The sequence below is a fragment of the Astyanax mexicanus genome, chromosome 20 (assembly GCF_023375975.1).
Source record: "Astyanax mexicanus isolate ESR-SI-001 chromosome 20, AstMex3_surface, whole genome shotgun sequence".
NCBI lineage: Eukaryota > Metazoa > Chordata > Actinopteri > Characiformes > Acestrorhamphidae > Astyanax > Astyanax mexicanus.
This window is the reverse complement of record NC_064427.1, coordinates 24,901,986-24,919,224: the sequence shown is the minus strand read 5'-3', so window position 1 is coordinate 24,919,224 and position 17,239 is coordinate 24,901,986. Positions and strand designations below refer to the sequence as shown.

Sequence of the window (17,239 nt, the reverse complement as noted above, 5' to 3'; positions counted from 1 at the left end):
ATAAAAATATTGTCATTTAAAGCATTCATTTGCAGAAAATGAGAAATGGCTGAAATAACAAAAAGATGCAGAGCTTTTAGAAAACAAGTTCGTATTCGTTATGTTTTAAGAGTTCAGAAATCAGTATTTGGTGGAATAACCCTGTTTTTTAAACCACAGCTTTCATGCATCTTGGCATGTTCCCCTCCACCAGTCTTACACACTGCTTTTGGATAACTTTATGCCTGCACTCCTGGTGCAAACATTCAAGCCGTTTAGTTGAGGCGCTAAACAGAGTGTTTAGCTAATTTGCTAATTAATTTATTTATTTATTTATTAATTAATTGTTTCTCTGGGTCACCTTGGTGCTGCTTGTTTATAGATGTTGCTTGCTTCAATTCAGAATTTAATAGAGTCATAAGAAAAACAGAATGCAAATAATGCTAAAAAAGTAGTTGAAGTCGAAATGAAATTTCAAAGCATTGATTACCGCTATGGACGAAAATTATTTAAAAATATCTGGAGTAACATAGATATCCAGTAGTTGTTAGCTAACCCACTTTAGCCGGTTAGCTTCAGTAAAAAAAATCATCTTAGCTGATTAGCTAGATAATAATATAATAAGACATTTTTCTGGGTCACCTTGGTGCTGCTTGTTTCTTGTCAAAATTGAATTTTAAAGCATTGTAATTACTGCTTTGGATGAAAATGATTTTAAAATATGTGGAAAACCCTGAACATATCTTAGCTGATCAGCTAACTCATCACATTTACTGTAAAAGAAGACTGTCTAAAGAAATTTTATTTTTTATACTTGAACCCTTCATTTAACTTGACAAGTTCTTAATGGATTCAATACTGATGTATAATAACAAAGAACTTTCAGGCTTTAAGTACTTTTTCAGTATTGACGTGACATAGGTATCCAGTAGTTGTTAGCTAACCCATATTAGCCTGTTAGCTCCAGTGGAAAACCCTGAACATATCTTAGCTGATCTTAGCTCACTACATTTACTGTAAAAGCAAAACTGTGTAAGGAATTCAACAATTATGTATAATAACAATGAACTTTCAGTATTTTTTCAGTATTGAAGTGACATAGGTATCCAGTAGTTGTTAGTTAACCAACATTAGCCTGTTAGCTCTAGTAAAAATCGACAAACGACACAAATTTCACACCCCAAACATATCTTAGCTGATCAGCTAGCCCACTACATTTACTGTAAAAGAAAAACTGAGTAAAGAAATTGTATTTTTATACGTGAACCCTTCATTTAACTTAACAAGTTCTTAAGGGAATCAAAAATGACATACAATAACAATGAACTTTCAGGCTTTCAGTGTTTTCAGGCTAATTCACTAATTAGCTAAGATGTTTCTCTGGGTCACCTTGGTGCTGTTTGTTTTTTTGGTGAAGGGCAATTTCTTTTCAGGATTTATTAGCATCATAAGAAGACCAGAGGGTAAGTAATGCTAATAATGCAGTTCTGATCTCCACATAGCGAACAGGATTTGACAATAAATAGCACCCTTCATAGAACCCTTCATTTAACTTTACACATTCTTTAAAGAGATCCAGTAGTAAAGTACAGTAACAGGGAATTTTAAGTATTTTTGGGCTAATTTGTGAGCTAATTTAATCATTAATTAATTAATCATCTAAGACATTTCTCAGAGTCACCTTGGTGCTGCTTGTTTCTTGTTTCTTTCTCAAAATTGAATTTTAAAGCACTGTTATTACTGCTTTGGAAAATGATTTCAAAATATGTGGAGTGACATAGGTATCCAGTAGTTGTTAGCTAACCTATATTAGCCTGTTAGCTCCAGTGGAAAACCCTGAACATATCTTAGCTGATCTTAGCTCACTACATTTACTGTAAAAGAAAAACTGTGTAAGGAATTCAACAATGACACATAACAATGAACTTTCAGTATTTTTTCAGTATTAAAGTGACATAGGTATCCAGTAGTTGTTAGCTAACCCACATTAGCCTGTTAGCTCTAGTAAAAAAAAACGACAAACGACACACAGTTCACACCTCAAACATATCTTAGCTGATCAGCTAGCTCACTACATTTACTCTAAAAGAAAACCTGTGTAAAGAAATTTTATTTTTTATACGTGAACACTTCATTTAACTTAACAAGTTCTTAAGGGATTCAATAATGACATATAACAATGAATTTTAAGGCTTTCAGTATTTTCAGGCTAATTCACTAATTAGCTAAGATGTTTCTCTGAGTCACCTTGGTGCTGTTTGTTTTTTTGGTGAAGGGCATTTTTTTTTTTTTTTTTTTTTTTTTTTGCTTCATTTCAGGATTTATTAGCGTCATAAGAGCCCCAGAGGGTAAGTAATGCTAATAATGCAGTTCTGATCTCCTCACAGCGAACGTGATTTGACAATGAAGCGACGCAGTTTGTTCAAATTGAATTTCAAAGTGCTAATATAATTACTGCTGTATGGAAGGAATGAAATTTAAATGTAAATATATCTGGAATTATGAGTTTGCGTTCAGAGGGAGAAGGCAGGGCTTGAAATATAACGTGCGTGTGCATGTGCTGAGATAAAAGCATACACTATAAAAATGCATAATATTTGCATTTAATAATAATAATAATAATAATAATAATTTGTTTTTAATATGTATCTATCATTATTATTATTATTATGATGATGATGATGATATGGTAGAATCCTCAGAGCAGGGGGAAGTGGTAGCGGATCCACCGTCAATTGGAATAAAGTGAAGATTTGGACACTTTAATTCCTCTGGCAGCTTCACCTTAATCGACCTGCGCTCCTCTCTCACCACACACACCTACTATATATGATAATGTCACCGCTCCTATATTTCACACCAGTGTGGTTGTTTGTTATGGCACAAAATTTCATTTAACCCTTGCGCTCTCCAGGGAAATCGCGCCTCTAAACATCGCTCAGGGTGTTAATTATCAATCCATGTCTTTCCGAGCTCTGGGGCGGAATATATCGAAATGGCCAAAAAATTCCATATCAGCAATATAAACCTCCTTCTGTACCATTTATCAGCCGCTGCTTTTCCTCGTGCCAGGCGCGTGATTGTTCTTTTGAAGGCCTGTAGCTGGAGGCAGGGAACGGCTGTGGAGACGCTGGTGGTGGTGGTGGTGGGAGTCCCCCGACAGTGCCGTTTGACTGGTAATGCAATTTCCTGTATGAAGGTGCCACTGGACTCCAGGTCCCGCGAGTCATTTACAAATCATTTCGATTTTAATCATTACGAATGACCTTCATCAGAGTCTCCTACTCCAGCCAGAGAGTGTGGGGGATGGAGCGTACGTACGGTATCTCTCCAATAAGAAGGACTCCCCACTATGTTTCATATGTTTTACCTCATTTTCATAGTCTTTTCTTAGAAACTCCTAATTACATCTAATTAGCTTCATAGTTTATAGTTCTTTGATAGTTTAATTCTTTCTTTTATTATAATCTCTGGGTGAAACATTTATAATCTCTGTTGAAATAATAATGGGTTTAAGATGGTCAGAAAAGTCAGAATGATCTAATTTCTTTTTTTCCCCCCTCATTTTTAATAGTTATATTTCATTAATTGTTACATTGTTGCTTCACTTTGCTATCTATAGGAATGTGGAGACTTTAAAAGTCTTACTATTATATTATTAATTATTTACATGTAACAGTACCAGTCAAAGATTTGGATACACTTTAGCGTATAGTATCTTAACCAGCGTACATCTCTGAAATGCTGGAGAAGTACAGGCCTGTTAGATGTTCTGCTCAAACTGTAACCTCTTTTAAGAAAAAGCTGAAAACATTTCCACACTGATTTACTTGCTCTGCTTTGCACATTGTTAGTACTTTATTTCTTATATTGCTTTTCTTTCCTAGTTATTATTACTTGAATATTATTTTAATTATAATGTCTTGTAATTTTCTTTTACCGTTATTCTAAAACTTTTTATTCTTTTTATTACAATTGTATTCATTTTAATTCTGTTAGAAATGCCTTTTTCTAGCTGTAACAGCACTTTTATTCTAATAAATTTTGTTAAATGTCCTTCTTTTAAATATATTGTTCTAATCATGTTATATGTTATATGTTAACATATTATGTTTTATTCTTATTTTATTTCTATTCTTCTTATTATTTTTCTTACATGTTGAATGACGATTGTGTATGAAAGTTGCTATATAAATAAACTTGCCTTGCCTAAATACTAAATTTATCCAACTTTCAGTAAAAAAAAAGCCAGAACAGGTTTTAGATTTTAGATTTTTCAAAGTAGCACCACTTGCTTAATTAGAGACAGCTTTTCACATCTTGGCTGGATTTTCTCATTCAGCTTTATGAGGTAGAGTCACCTGGAATTCAGGCTTTCAGTTAACAGCTGTGCTGAACTTTAAGAGTTAATTACTGTAAAAGTTGTTTGAATGCGTCAGTTGTAAAATTGTGGAGAAGTAAAGTTGGTTTACAGTGAATAGCTCTATTTAAGTAAAGTTCTAATCTATATTATGGCAGGAACTTCTCAACTAAGTAAAGACAAAAATGACTTTAAGAAATGAAGATCAATCGATCTAAAACATTTCAAGAACTTTGAAAGTATCCTTAAATGCAGTCACTGCAAAGACCATCAAAAACGTGATGATGAAACTGGCTCTCATCAGGACCAGCTTATTCATTTACAATGTAGGAAATCTGGTACCCTATTATGGATTGGCGGCCTTTTCACCTGATGCCGGCTGGGATAGGCTCCAGCCCCCTCCGCGAATCTGACGGATAAAGCGGGTATTGACAATGGCTGAATGGATGGATGGATGGATGAATGGAAATCTGCTACCTTAAGTATTATGATTCATATTCCTCTTCATATTCCTCTAATCACTCTAACCTTTCCTTTAACAGAAATGAAAAGCTTTTAAACCTCATCACTGTAACCTGAAGAGAGCTGGAGTGTCTCTGTGTCACTGACACTGATGTCCAGCGTTTCAGCCTGACCCTTTCATGATACATCTTCATCCCTTCCAGCCAATTATCATGGAGCCCCTTTGTCTGCCGCCTGCTAATGTGTGTGAATAGATAACACCTCTGCGGAGTCATGCAGCCGTGCAATTATCTGCTCCTTTGCTCCGGGGCGGCTGCTTTATTCCGCCATCGCTCACCCTGCATATGTCCCTGTATTGATCTGAGCTGCGGCGTGTGATCCCAATAATGCTCCCTAAACTACGTGCACTTCAGGGGGCCTGCAGGTAACCAGGCCTAGCACTTTATAGTGTGTATATATAGTGTGTGTATATATATATAGTGTGTGTGTGTTCTGACCAGTGGGGTCATTGTGCTTGTCACTTAAGGAGAACTCCTCCAAGGTCTCTGGTGTTTTTAAAAAGCCGCACTACGGCCACTGTGTAGGTGTGGGCGCGGTAAATTGCCATTGTCAGCAGGAGCGCTGACAGCGTTATTAGGTGTGTTTTCCTGGAGGTCGTCCAAGGTGAAATGAAATAGTAGTTAACCTGTGACATCCCCAAGCAAAGGCATATTAATAATGGCCGCTGTGTGTGAGGCCGGCCATTATTCCTTTCTAATGAGCACTGTCAGGGCCGCTCTTCCGCTAAAGCCGCCTCTTGCCGGACTCTCCTTAAACTGTGCTCTATTTGTCATGCTGGGCTCCTGCTCATCTGCTGCATAGTGTTATAGAGGTCTGAGAACTGGAGTGTGTGTAGGTGTGTGTGTGTGTGTGTGTGCCTGTTTTTGATGCATTAGACAACCTAATCTAGCTTTAAAATATGACACGCTGTTCTGTCCCTTGAAGCCTGAAACCTCCTATTCAAGGTCGAAGCCCAACAACTCAGAAAACTGCCATTGTTCCCTCAGGCTCTCAACTCAAGAATGCTCTCAGAAGGCCAGGACATTGGGATCTCTGAGTGTCTCAGCAGACTAAGACTCTGACAACATGGCCTGAGGATATAAAGTCTGAATAGTGGGTCATGCTGCTTTGACATCAGCAGCCAGAGTCTGAGAGAGAGAATAATTGGCCTTGCTTCCTTTGGGTAAATAGATGTGTGATACAGTGTGATGCTGGCTGGCACAGTCTTTTTTTGGCTGATGTATCAGAGCTGGGGATCCGGTGCTTTCCTCTGTATACTGTATGTATTGTAGGAGGTGTCAAGAACATTGGTATCGATAGGGGAGTCCTTCTGAGTGAGTGGTTAAACTGACCCAATGTGGAAAAGAAAGTTTATGCAGATTATTTTCAGTTTGGCAGTTTGCAGTGTTTTGTCTAGATTTGTTTTGTCTGGAAACATCATTTTGGTGTTTGTAGGTTTGTAGCTAACATTAGCGGCGAGCTAGCTAACGTTACCAGACAGAGAACTAAGGTTAGTGGAGAGTTAGCTAACATTACTGAGAGAGAACTAATGTTAGCGGATAGATCTAGCTAACATTAGCAGCAACATAGCTAACATTACTGGAGAAAGAACTAAGGGTAGTGGAGAGCTAGTTAACATTACTAGAGAGAGAGCTAATATTAGCGGAGCGCTAGCTAACATTAGTGGCGAGTTAGTAACGTTACTGGAGAGAGAACTAAGGGTAGTGGAGAGCTAGCTTACATTACTAGAGAGAGAACTAATGTTAGCGGAGAGCTAGCTAACATTAGCGACAACATATCTAATGTTACTGTGGAGAGAACTAAGGTTAGTGGGGAGCTATCTAACATTACCAGAAAACTGGCTAACGTTACCAGAGAGCTAGCTAATATTAGCGGTGAGCTAGCTAACATAAGCAGCAAGCTAGCTAACGTTACCTGGGAGAGAACTATGCTGGCTAAAATTAAGGGGGAAAAGAACTTATGACAAAGTTACCAAAGAAATTATGACATTTTTAGGTCTTACATTATATTTAAAAAGGTCTTAAAAAGCATTAAATTTGACTTTTAAAATGGTGCAAGAACCCTGTAATAATTACATTACCCCACCTCCCAATGTAAAACTTATCCCGACCAAGTATGGCTTAAAAGGGTTATATTAACCCTAATAAATCTAAGTAGTCTAACTGATGATTTAGGCCTACAGCTAGCGTGATGCTAACTGCTGCCAATAGGTTTCTATTGTGTGTTAGCTACATTAGCCTTTTAGCTCTAGTACCAAACAATACAACCTGATACCAGACATTCAGCATATTTTTGCTGATCGGCTACATTAGGGTTAATGGGGAGGCATGTAAATGAGATTTGTAGCTGAACTATCTCTTTAATGGTCAGTGTGTAAGTGAAGGGGTATGGGGGAGTCAGGGGCAGAAGCTAAGGGGCTGGTGCTGCGGGACAGCAGCAGTGGCAGCAGCAGTGGCAGCAGCGAGTCGCTGCGTGAGTTCACAGATGATCACCCTCATTATGCTGATGAGCAGGGGGACTGTTCAAAGCCCGCCTGCCCGCGGCCACTCTGTCATCTGTCCTCTCTCTCCAGATGGGAGCGTGCTCGGCGGCAGTCGGGGGCGTGTGGGATGTGATGTTCGCCCGTGATGAATCACAGTTACTAATATGGGATTAAAAGGGAATAACATCACAAACACAAGCTTTACAACTGTGATGTGTGAAGATCACCAAAATGCACTATATTGTGTACAGTGCAGTAAATACACTAAATCACTCTATAAGGCGCATGGGATTATAAGGCCCACTATCAATAAACTTTTAAATTTTCTGGTCTATTTTCTTACATAAGGTGGACCAGATCATAAGGTGCAATTTATGTGACAAAAATAACTAGTAAATAGTAGTAGAAATAGTGGTGTCACCATGTTTTCCTTTTAAATTCAGCAGGTCTTGATACTGAGTGGTGAGACCTGTAAAACTAAGTAAAGTAAACAAAACTGTAATTCTAAAAAAAAAAAATGAGTGCTGGATGTTAATCTACACAGATTTCTCTCCTGAAAACTGTTTGTGTAAAGTGTTTTCATTTATTTACATTAAGCTTATTTACAGATTTCCACTAAAGCCCGAGCATTAGCATCAGTGGCTAACTGCTAGCGGTTAGCGGCTAATGCCACCCAACAGAGCTACACTGAGGAACCCTAAATGGTCCAGTAAACCAGGGCTAGCAGGGCTATTAACTAGCGGTTCGTACCACTTAGTTTGTTTTAACATGGTAAACATGCAGACTACAGTCCAATATACTCACCTCTGAACAGCAAAAGAACTAGCACTGTGGTAAGCGGCTAATGCTAATGCTGCTCCTTCTTGTTAGGCTGGAGGGGTGAGGGAAAATGTTAGGATTACACGTCGCTTCAAATGGAGATTTTTTTCTAGGGCAAGAATGACCAGCTTCGCTGTTTGTCCCAATTATTAGAGGGAGGATATCTGTTCCAAGGGGAAGGGATCCCCCCGTGTGCAATGCTAAAATCACTATTACAAACTATACAGTGGAAAATTATTCATTGTTATTTACTTTTACTACAAATGGATATACTTTAGAGAACTCAGAGGTAAAATGAGTTTTGATGGGAGCCATGATGCTCCTGAAAGCATCCTGTCCAGGAGGGGGGAAAAACACTGCCCGCCCACACTAAAAACTGATTGGCTGACTCGCAGATTCTTTGCAGCGAACATACCAATCAGAACCATCTTTGTTTGCTTCGTGAATATGCACGCGAGGGGAGCACATTACTCTATGAATACTTCTGGTTGGTGGACTTTTCTCAGTCCAGCAGTAACATTGAGGTGTTTAAAAACTCCAGCAGCACTGCTGCACCAGATCAACTCAAGCCAGCATTACACACACTACTAACACACCACCATGTCAGTGTCACTGCAGTGCTGAGAATGAACCAACAGCCAAATAATAATAATAGCTGCCCTGTGGTGGTCCTGTGGGGTCCTGACCATCGAGGAACATGGTGAAAGTAAGAAAATACGGTATATTACAAACTATAATTGATGCTGTGCTGTTGAGTGGAGTTGAAAAAATGTATAGAACAGCAGCGAACATCTGCATGGTAAAAGTAAAAGAACAGTCTGACTCATGCAACACTCTCAATCACACCTCTTCCTTTTTTTCCCCCAAAGCTCAAACATTACAAATTTGAATCCACTAGTGAGCTGCTAAAAGGCCAGCCTGGTCCATGAAAAATGCAGTGACATTTAAAAAACAGTGTCTGTATGATTGCTCATCAGTGTTTTATCTACGATTCTGCCTAATTCACCTTGAACGGGGTGACAGTGAGAAATGCACTCTGAGCGTGTTCCTGCCCCGAACAGGAAGCCTAACCTTTCATCACTCTTTGTATTTGCTCTGTTCTACAGCGCAGCCTCTAATGACCATAATCGATCATCAGAAAACACGGGCACAGCCATAAAAACCCGGGGTGACTTTTCTCTACTACCGAGACTCAGACACATCACTTCCTGCTAACTAAACAGTTTTTCTTTGCTTCATAAAGTGACAGACCAAATTTTGAGGCTTGGTCCAAACTGTGGCGTACACCACCTTATACTCTTGCTGTTTTGATTGGACAGTTTGGACACACCTTCTCATTTAATGTTTTAATTATTATTTTTAATTTTTGTTCATACATTGTAAATTAATACTAAAGTGATTAAGACTACAGTATGAAGGAACACCTCAAAGTGTTAAACAAACCAAAAATCTCTTGTCTGGGGTTGTGCCGTTAACTTGCGATTCCTGAGGCTGATAGCTTATTATTCTGATTAATTTATTTTGTGCACCAGAGAGAACTCTTGCTCTTCCTTTGCTGAGGCAGTCCTGACGAGAGCCAGTTTTATCATAACAATACTTTTAAAGTAATTAAAATGTTTCGGATTGACTGAACTTCATTTCTTAAAGTATTTTTTTTTTTTTCGTTACTAAGTTGAGTAGTTTTGCCATAATATGAATATAATAAAACAATGATAGATATATATTCCATTTCATTTTTGTTTAAAAATAAGGGTTAGATAAGGGTAAGTGTTTGTGTCCATACTGCTGTGATGTGATTCCGGTGTTGTGCCGAATTCAGCACCCCCGTTAGGAAAAGCACCCCCTCTCCAGAGCGCGCACGTACATCTTCTTGGCTTTAACTTGTTAAACTTAAAACTATGTTTTAGAAAATGAAAATACCCAAGATGCTGTTCTGAGCTACGCTGACTCCTAAGAAATAATGAAAAATAGACATGTCACCTGCAGCCTCTCTCATGAGGGAATGCTTTTCCTGGTGGGGGTGCTGAATTCGGCAATATAGTAGTGCCAAAATCTGCACCCTCACCATGAAAAGCACACATCTCGTACGCATCATCTTCTTGAAAAAAGTGCATTAATTTTACTAAGAAATATGCTCTGAGAGGGAGTGCTTTTCCTGGTGGGGGTGCTGAATTTGCCACAACAATGGCACAAGACCAATTCTTTTGGTTTAAAGACTGTATTTTAACACTGTCTCAACTCCTAGTAGTTGGTCCAAAAGTCTAAACAGTCTAGAAAAGTGCACTTTTCACACTTCCGATAACACCTCTTTTGTTTGGACCACTGTCTTTTTTTTACAGTCCAGACCATTATTTTTCTTTGTAATTTGTATCCCTGCTACTTTGATTTGGATCTAAACTGAAAAGTCTAAAAGTGAAAGACCCTAAAAGTGATTTTTGGACATGTATTCTTTTATTTTCTAATGTTGGTTTAGGCTGCAGCCCAGTAATGAGAGCTGAACCTGTATTCAGAGTAAGTATTCAGGCTTTAGTGTGAAGTGTTCCTTCTACTGTGTTCCTGATGCTCTTTTTAAATGCACTGTACTCTAACTGGGTTGGAGCTTTGAGCAAACCGAAGCTCGGCGGATCGTTTAGCATTTCCTCTGCGACAGACGCAAGCCCTCGGTAATGTGCCGTGCCTATTAAAGGGTGCCATGTAATGGAATCTGGGGAGAGTTGCAGTGGAACACAAAGCACCTGTGATAGGGATTCTATTATCTAGGTCTTGCTTCTGGCACCTCATGAAACATGGATGAGTTTTCAGCCATAAAAGACTCAATTTCCCTTTGATTTATACAAGAAATAAATTCCGAAAAGGTGAAAAGTCCAAAGGATGCATATTTTATGCTCTCTCTCTACAGGCTAATGCATTTTAAATAAGCATCCTTAAAATAGAAAAAAAAATGTGTCACCCTCTTGCAGTCACAACAACAACAAAAAAAAATGCCCAGGTGCTAAATTGTCCTCATGTTTTATGGTCAGCAAGCCGTTTGGGATTTAAGTGGCTCGTTTTAGTATGTGCTCTGACCCTGAGACCCCAAAAATAGCTTCTGGGGAAGATGCAGAGTCATCTGTGCTCTGGAGGCGGGAGTAGGGACCCTACCCAAACACACACTGGAGTGGAGTGTGAAGTTTAATCCCACTAAAGGCTTTATCACACCAGTAACAGAACAGACTCCTCCAGTGCTCCCACTGAAAGCTCTTTTTAAGGCTTTCTAATGCCTATAGACACTGTGCCCTATTCAATTTTAGAGTATTAGAGTGGACAAAGGCATTTGGTGGATTGTTATTTGAAGGTTTCAGGGATTAAGGCCTAGGCAAAGCCTAATATCTGTACATTTTTATTTTACTAAAAAGAATGATGATTGTAGGGTTGTTAATGGTTCAGTGATGTTTATTTGTTTATAAAGCATACAAATCTAAATACAATATGGAATTTTTATGCATTTAGGCAAATTTAAAAAGCAACAGACCTAAAGATTTCTGTCTTTTACATTAAATGCAGTGGTATTCCTAAATTGGGAAAGGACAAAATATTCTAATTAATGACATCAGTGTCCTGGTACAACTAGCCCTCCTATTGCCGTGATTGTCCTATTGCCGTATGGTTTTTGGATACAATCCGTGTTAGCACCCGAACATCCCTTTCAGACAGCTTCCTCTTGCGTCCACAGTTAATCCTGTTGGATGTGGTTTGTCCTTCTTGGTGGTATGCTGACATTACCCTGGATACCGTGGCTCTTGATACATCACAAAGACTTGCTGTCTTGGACGCAGATGCGGCAGCAAGACGTGCACCAACAATTTGTCCTCTTTTGAACTCTGGTATGTCAACCATAATGTTGTGTGCATTGCAATATTTTGAGCAAAACTGTGCTCTTACCCTGATAATTGAACCTTCACACTCTGCTCTTACTGGTGCAATAATGTGCAATTAATGAAGATTGGCCACCAGGCTGCCCCAATTTAGCCATGAAAATACCCACACTAAAATGACAGGTGTTTCAGTTTCATTGTCCAACCCCTGTATATATATACATATATATATAGCTCTTATACATCAGCTTACAGATGACTGTGCCGGGCAACATTAGAGTGGGAGTACTGGTGGGAGAAAGTGCCATCAACCCACCCAGAGAGAACATGGCCAATTGAGCTCTCTCTGACTCCGGCTGCTGATGCTGAAGCAGCGTGACAAACCACTACTATGTTTTAAAGTGTGTAATAGAAGCCAATATACCTTTATGAAGCTTTTGTGAGTAATTTTTTTTTTAATTACAGAAAAAAACAGTTGATAGAAAAAGTTGATGGAATGTGACAGGCACAGCACATAAGTTGAGAACTGCTGCTGTATTTCTTTAACTAGCGGTGTCCTCTCTGTCTCCTTGCTTCAGAGTTCTTAGCTTTGCTGGTTGGAAAGGACAGAGCAGCAGCAGGCTTTAGGCCTGAAGACCTGGCGTCCTGCTGAGAGGGCAGAGGCCTTGGCTCCTCGCGGGACAGGGGGGCAGCACGGCCCTCTAACAGCCCCCTCAGCACACACAGGGCCTCCACCAACAGCTGACAAAAGCACAAATTTCACAAAGTGAAATCAGCATTCGCTGTCAGACACATGACAGCTCTATTACGGATTCCTCAACCTCTTCCAAAGCAGACCCCCTACTGCTCTCACACACACACACACACACACAGACACACACACTCAAACAGGGCCTCACAGACACCAAAGACTGCTAAAAAAAAAGAAACAAAAACATCCAGAAACCTTTATTGTTCACATTTTTTCGGGAACAAAACATTCCTCCTGCAGGAGAGACGCTGTTATTTGCACATTCCATTCGTGCAAATAAGTGAGTCACACACATATACACATATATATTCAAAAATACACACATATAGACTCATCGTCAAATAAATTGTTGCAAAAATATTTATTGGACAGCGATGCTATTCAGAAGGAAGATAAAAGTTACCAGGAACTATGAATGATTAAAAATGTAGAATGTTATGGGCAACTCCCATCTTATATTTATTGAGCTATGCATACAGAAGTTGTGTGTTACGCATGTGAAACACCTAATGGTCTCCTATGAGATTTTATCCTTTTCTTACATACAATAGTTCCTGCAGATTTTGTGGTTGTGGTTTTGATACCATATCCAAAAGCATCCCGAACATTTTAATTGTGGATAGTTCTAGTGATGCAGCTTTCAATAGCATCAGTGTAGCATCTGTGTGTCGTCAAGGCTTCAAGCTTTGAAACAGCAGCAGTATGTGGACAAGCATTGTCCTGTTGGAATTGCGCACTGGAGAGTATGCGTTCAGTAGGGTCACTGGTTGTAGGACAGGACAGGCAGGATGAAACAGAAACAGAACAACAAAAAAGAGTTTAATAATCTAAACAAACAAAGAAATTATTCAAAAACAGGCAGGGTAAAAACGTCAAGACAGTATCAGAAAAGAAATACAAAAATAGTCACAGAACACAGAATAAACTATAAGAATGCTTGAAACCCCATTTGTATAGACAGATGGAACCAGATCTAATACTCGGCCAGGAGCGGGGATTGCAGGGGTAGATATAGTGCTAGAAACAGGTGAAGTCAATAATCAGGTGATGGAGGTCTATGAGGTGTCATGTGATCTGTGGAGTGAGAGTCAGTGGCATGTTTGGAAACTGGATTTCAGATGTTGATGTGTGATTACAATCTGTTTATCTTGGCACAGATCACAGTTTTTCCACACATAAGTTTGTTGGTTGTCTCCGACTGAGACAAAAGCAAGAGTCAGTTCTGGGTGCAACTATTATTTTGCTCAGTGTAAATACTGTATATTATTATTTTTGCTTTTTGGCAACTGCAGCTCAAGTCTCTAATGAGGCGTAATGAATATTTAGCATGCACTTCCAATGCACTCTTCATAACTTCCAAACTCGTACTCCGCGGAGCGGTTCGCTGTGCTGAAAGACAGAAGATTTGGCATTCATTAATCCTCTCGCTGCCGCTCTCGTTTCTGCATTTATTTATTGTACAACAGGGCCATTGATTTCTGTTGTCGAGTGCCTTCCTTTAGGGAAATTATTACAAACATTGATCTTCATTCCGAGAATGATATCAGAACCGCCTCATTCTCACTGCCAGGATTGTTTCTCGCTAAAACGACTATAAGCATTTGCTTCAGGCCTCTAAATCACGAGGGGCTGAACAAGCAAGCATTTTATTTGGTTTCTTGTTTGTTTTTTGCTGTTGAATAATGTAATAATGTGTCTTAATTGTTATTTATAATTGTACAGCTTGATGAAATACTGCTCTTTGCATATTGTAGCTTAAAAAATCCAGGGTTAGACATGATATGAAAACCATTATGACCAGTTTATACAGGGTACTTGCCAATTGAAAAAAAAAAATGCAATCGATCACAAGTTAACAGCACCACAGAAATCAATATATGGTGGAATAACCCTGTGTTTTAATCATATCATAATCATATGTGTAAGTTTTCATGCATTTTGGCATGTTCTATTCCACCAGTCTTACACACTGCTTTTGGATAACAATGTTCCACACCTGGTGCAAAGATTCAAGCAGTACAGTATCCTTTTGATTATATTCCAGAAGTTTTCAATTTGATAAAATCAAAGAAACTCATTGTTTTTAAGTGGCCTCTTTTTTCCAGAGAGGAAACTATGGGATACAGTGTTTTAATTTCTTTTTCATTCCTGTATATAATATAAAGTATAATTGGGGTGGCTGCTGCTGCCCCCAGTTATAAAGATGCCTTAGGCCCTTAAATATTCAGAACCTGCTTTGTCCCGCTTCCTTTTTTTCTCGCATATTCTTCGTAAAGATCTAATAGATTGGATGTTTGCTTTGTATTCAGCGCACCTCGAAGACCCTAATGCGCGTCAGCGTTTTCTCAGACACGAGACATTAACATATGTGGGCTGGACCAGCGAAGCTGCCGGTGTTAGAATGCCAAAAGGGGCTGAGCGGATCCCGGAGCCAAACACTTATCGAATTCAGCTTAACTCGGGGACATTTACAACAGTGGCCTCTCAATAGGCAATCATGGGCTTACAATAGAGCTGTTCCTAAAAAGCCATGCAGAATTATTCAAAGTCGATGCAGATAGAGCCGTCAAAACGGGCCAGACAGAGCCGACAGTCTATTCTCAGACTCGTCGCCGCGGATAGAGTCGTATCATACCTGCTTAAAAAATTAATCTCCCTGGCCACCTGCCCTTCCATTCTAACATATGGACGTGAGTCACGACTAATAACAGCCACAACAGCACAAAGGCTCCACCATCTGCTGACACACGGCCCATCAAACACTGCTCCTCCAGCATCAGCACCAGCAGATTCTAGCAGATTCTACAGCAGCCCGGCACCTGGGGCCTGGTGCAGCATCCACAGCGGGAAGCAGCAGGACCGGTCAGGGTGCAGTGGGCACTAGAGGATAAGTCACACAAAGGATAAATGGGTAATAGAGTGATGGCAGCTTATCTGGAGGGAGTTTAACTCTTGTATGTCTTGTAGAAATCGTAGAAGTCTCACTTTGTTGAATTATTGAGATTGAGATTTAGTTGATTAAGCAGAGAAATTCTGTTAAAACTGCATTTTCTGAGCTTCCATAAGAACAATCTGTGCCACATATACAGTGTATTTATATTTATTATTTAGTACAAGATAAATAACTTTCTGATCATTTTAATCTAAAAATGTTAGTCCAATCAGTTGTGAAGAGGTAGAGTTGGTATACAGTGAATAGTCATGTTTGACTAATGTTCTAATCCTAATCTAACTAAAGAAAAAATATATTTTCAAGAACTTTGAAAGTATCTTCAAGTGCAGTTGCGAAGGCCAACAAAAACATTATGATGAAACTGGCTCTCATCAGGACCGTCCCAAGAAAGAAAGAGCAAGAGTTCTCTCTCTTGCACAGAATGAGATCTTGTTTGTGTGTCTTCGGAATCTTGAGGGCAAAAAAGTACGCCTTGCTCATCTCGAAACGCGCAAAATGTACATACTAATTATCTTAATTAATCATGGATGTGTTTTGAGCATAAAGTGAAATAAACCAATCAGTGTGCCAGTTGCTATTTCCTTTAAGACCTAGGCGTTCTCTGACTTTGGCACGTTGGTATCTTAACAGCGCAACACAGTACTTTTCGTGTCTTAGGCAGAGGATCATGCTGTGAAGATACGCTGGCTGTGAAGATACGCTGACAGCTAATTTACGGGAACAGCAATGTTATTTTATTCTTTATCTTCTGTTTATTGTTGAGCTGAAATCTGTATTTGCTCACTGCACCGGGTGCACACTCGCTGAGGACGCGCAGCTAAGATAAGATTGGGTGGCTGACTGTTGACTGTTGTCAGGGTTTTAATCAGTCTGTGGCGCACCTGTATTTCCCGCTGCCAAGATAGAAACATGCCAGAGCCACGCCAGTATTTACATGAACACACCTCACTTCTAGACCACCACGCCCCTCAGTGTGGATATATTCATAAACTCAGATGCTGTTTTAATGGTGTGGGTGCGAGGCATGAAAATAGACTGTTGACGGGGTATAAGATAGCAATGAGCATCACGACCAGAGAAATGGGAGTACTGGTCTCCAAGTAGAGTAACCATAGGTTAATTACTGACGATAACCTCGTTACCACAGCAACACATTAAAAATCCAAACTGATTTGATCACGTTTGCAGACAGATTTCTAAAACAAATCCGATCTGTTTGCAGTCTGAATATAGCCGTATTGTTTGTGGATTGCGATGCATTAAGTACAAGCACTTATAAAGTAAGTTTTGTATAATATGTCCTCTTTAATGCTCGACTATAACTTTTTTTGCAAGACCTAAATTTGGAGAACCCAAAATGTTCTTGAGAAATTGCCTTTCATGGGGTCACGTTGACTTCTGTGCTTTCAGCAGCTGGCCTGCTATTTTTGATCCTATATTTGGGTTTATGCACAGTGTTACTGACTTCAGACTTCCCAGAACTCCACGGCCTGCTAACCTGTCCCTGACAGACTCATTA

The 17,239-nt window shown here is 39.4% G+C and overlaps 1 protein-coding gene across 1 annotated transcript in view; it reads left to right on the top strand.

Annotated features, from left to right (window-relative positions):
- LOC103045667 (ephrin type-A receptor 5) overlaps positions 1-17,239 on the top strand; it is a 382,833-nt gene that overhangs the window by 125,372 nt on the left and 240,222 nt on the right. The window lies entirely within an intron of this gene.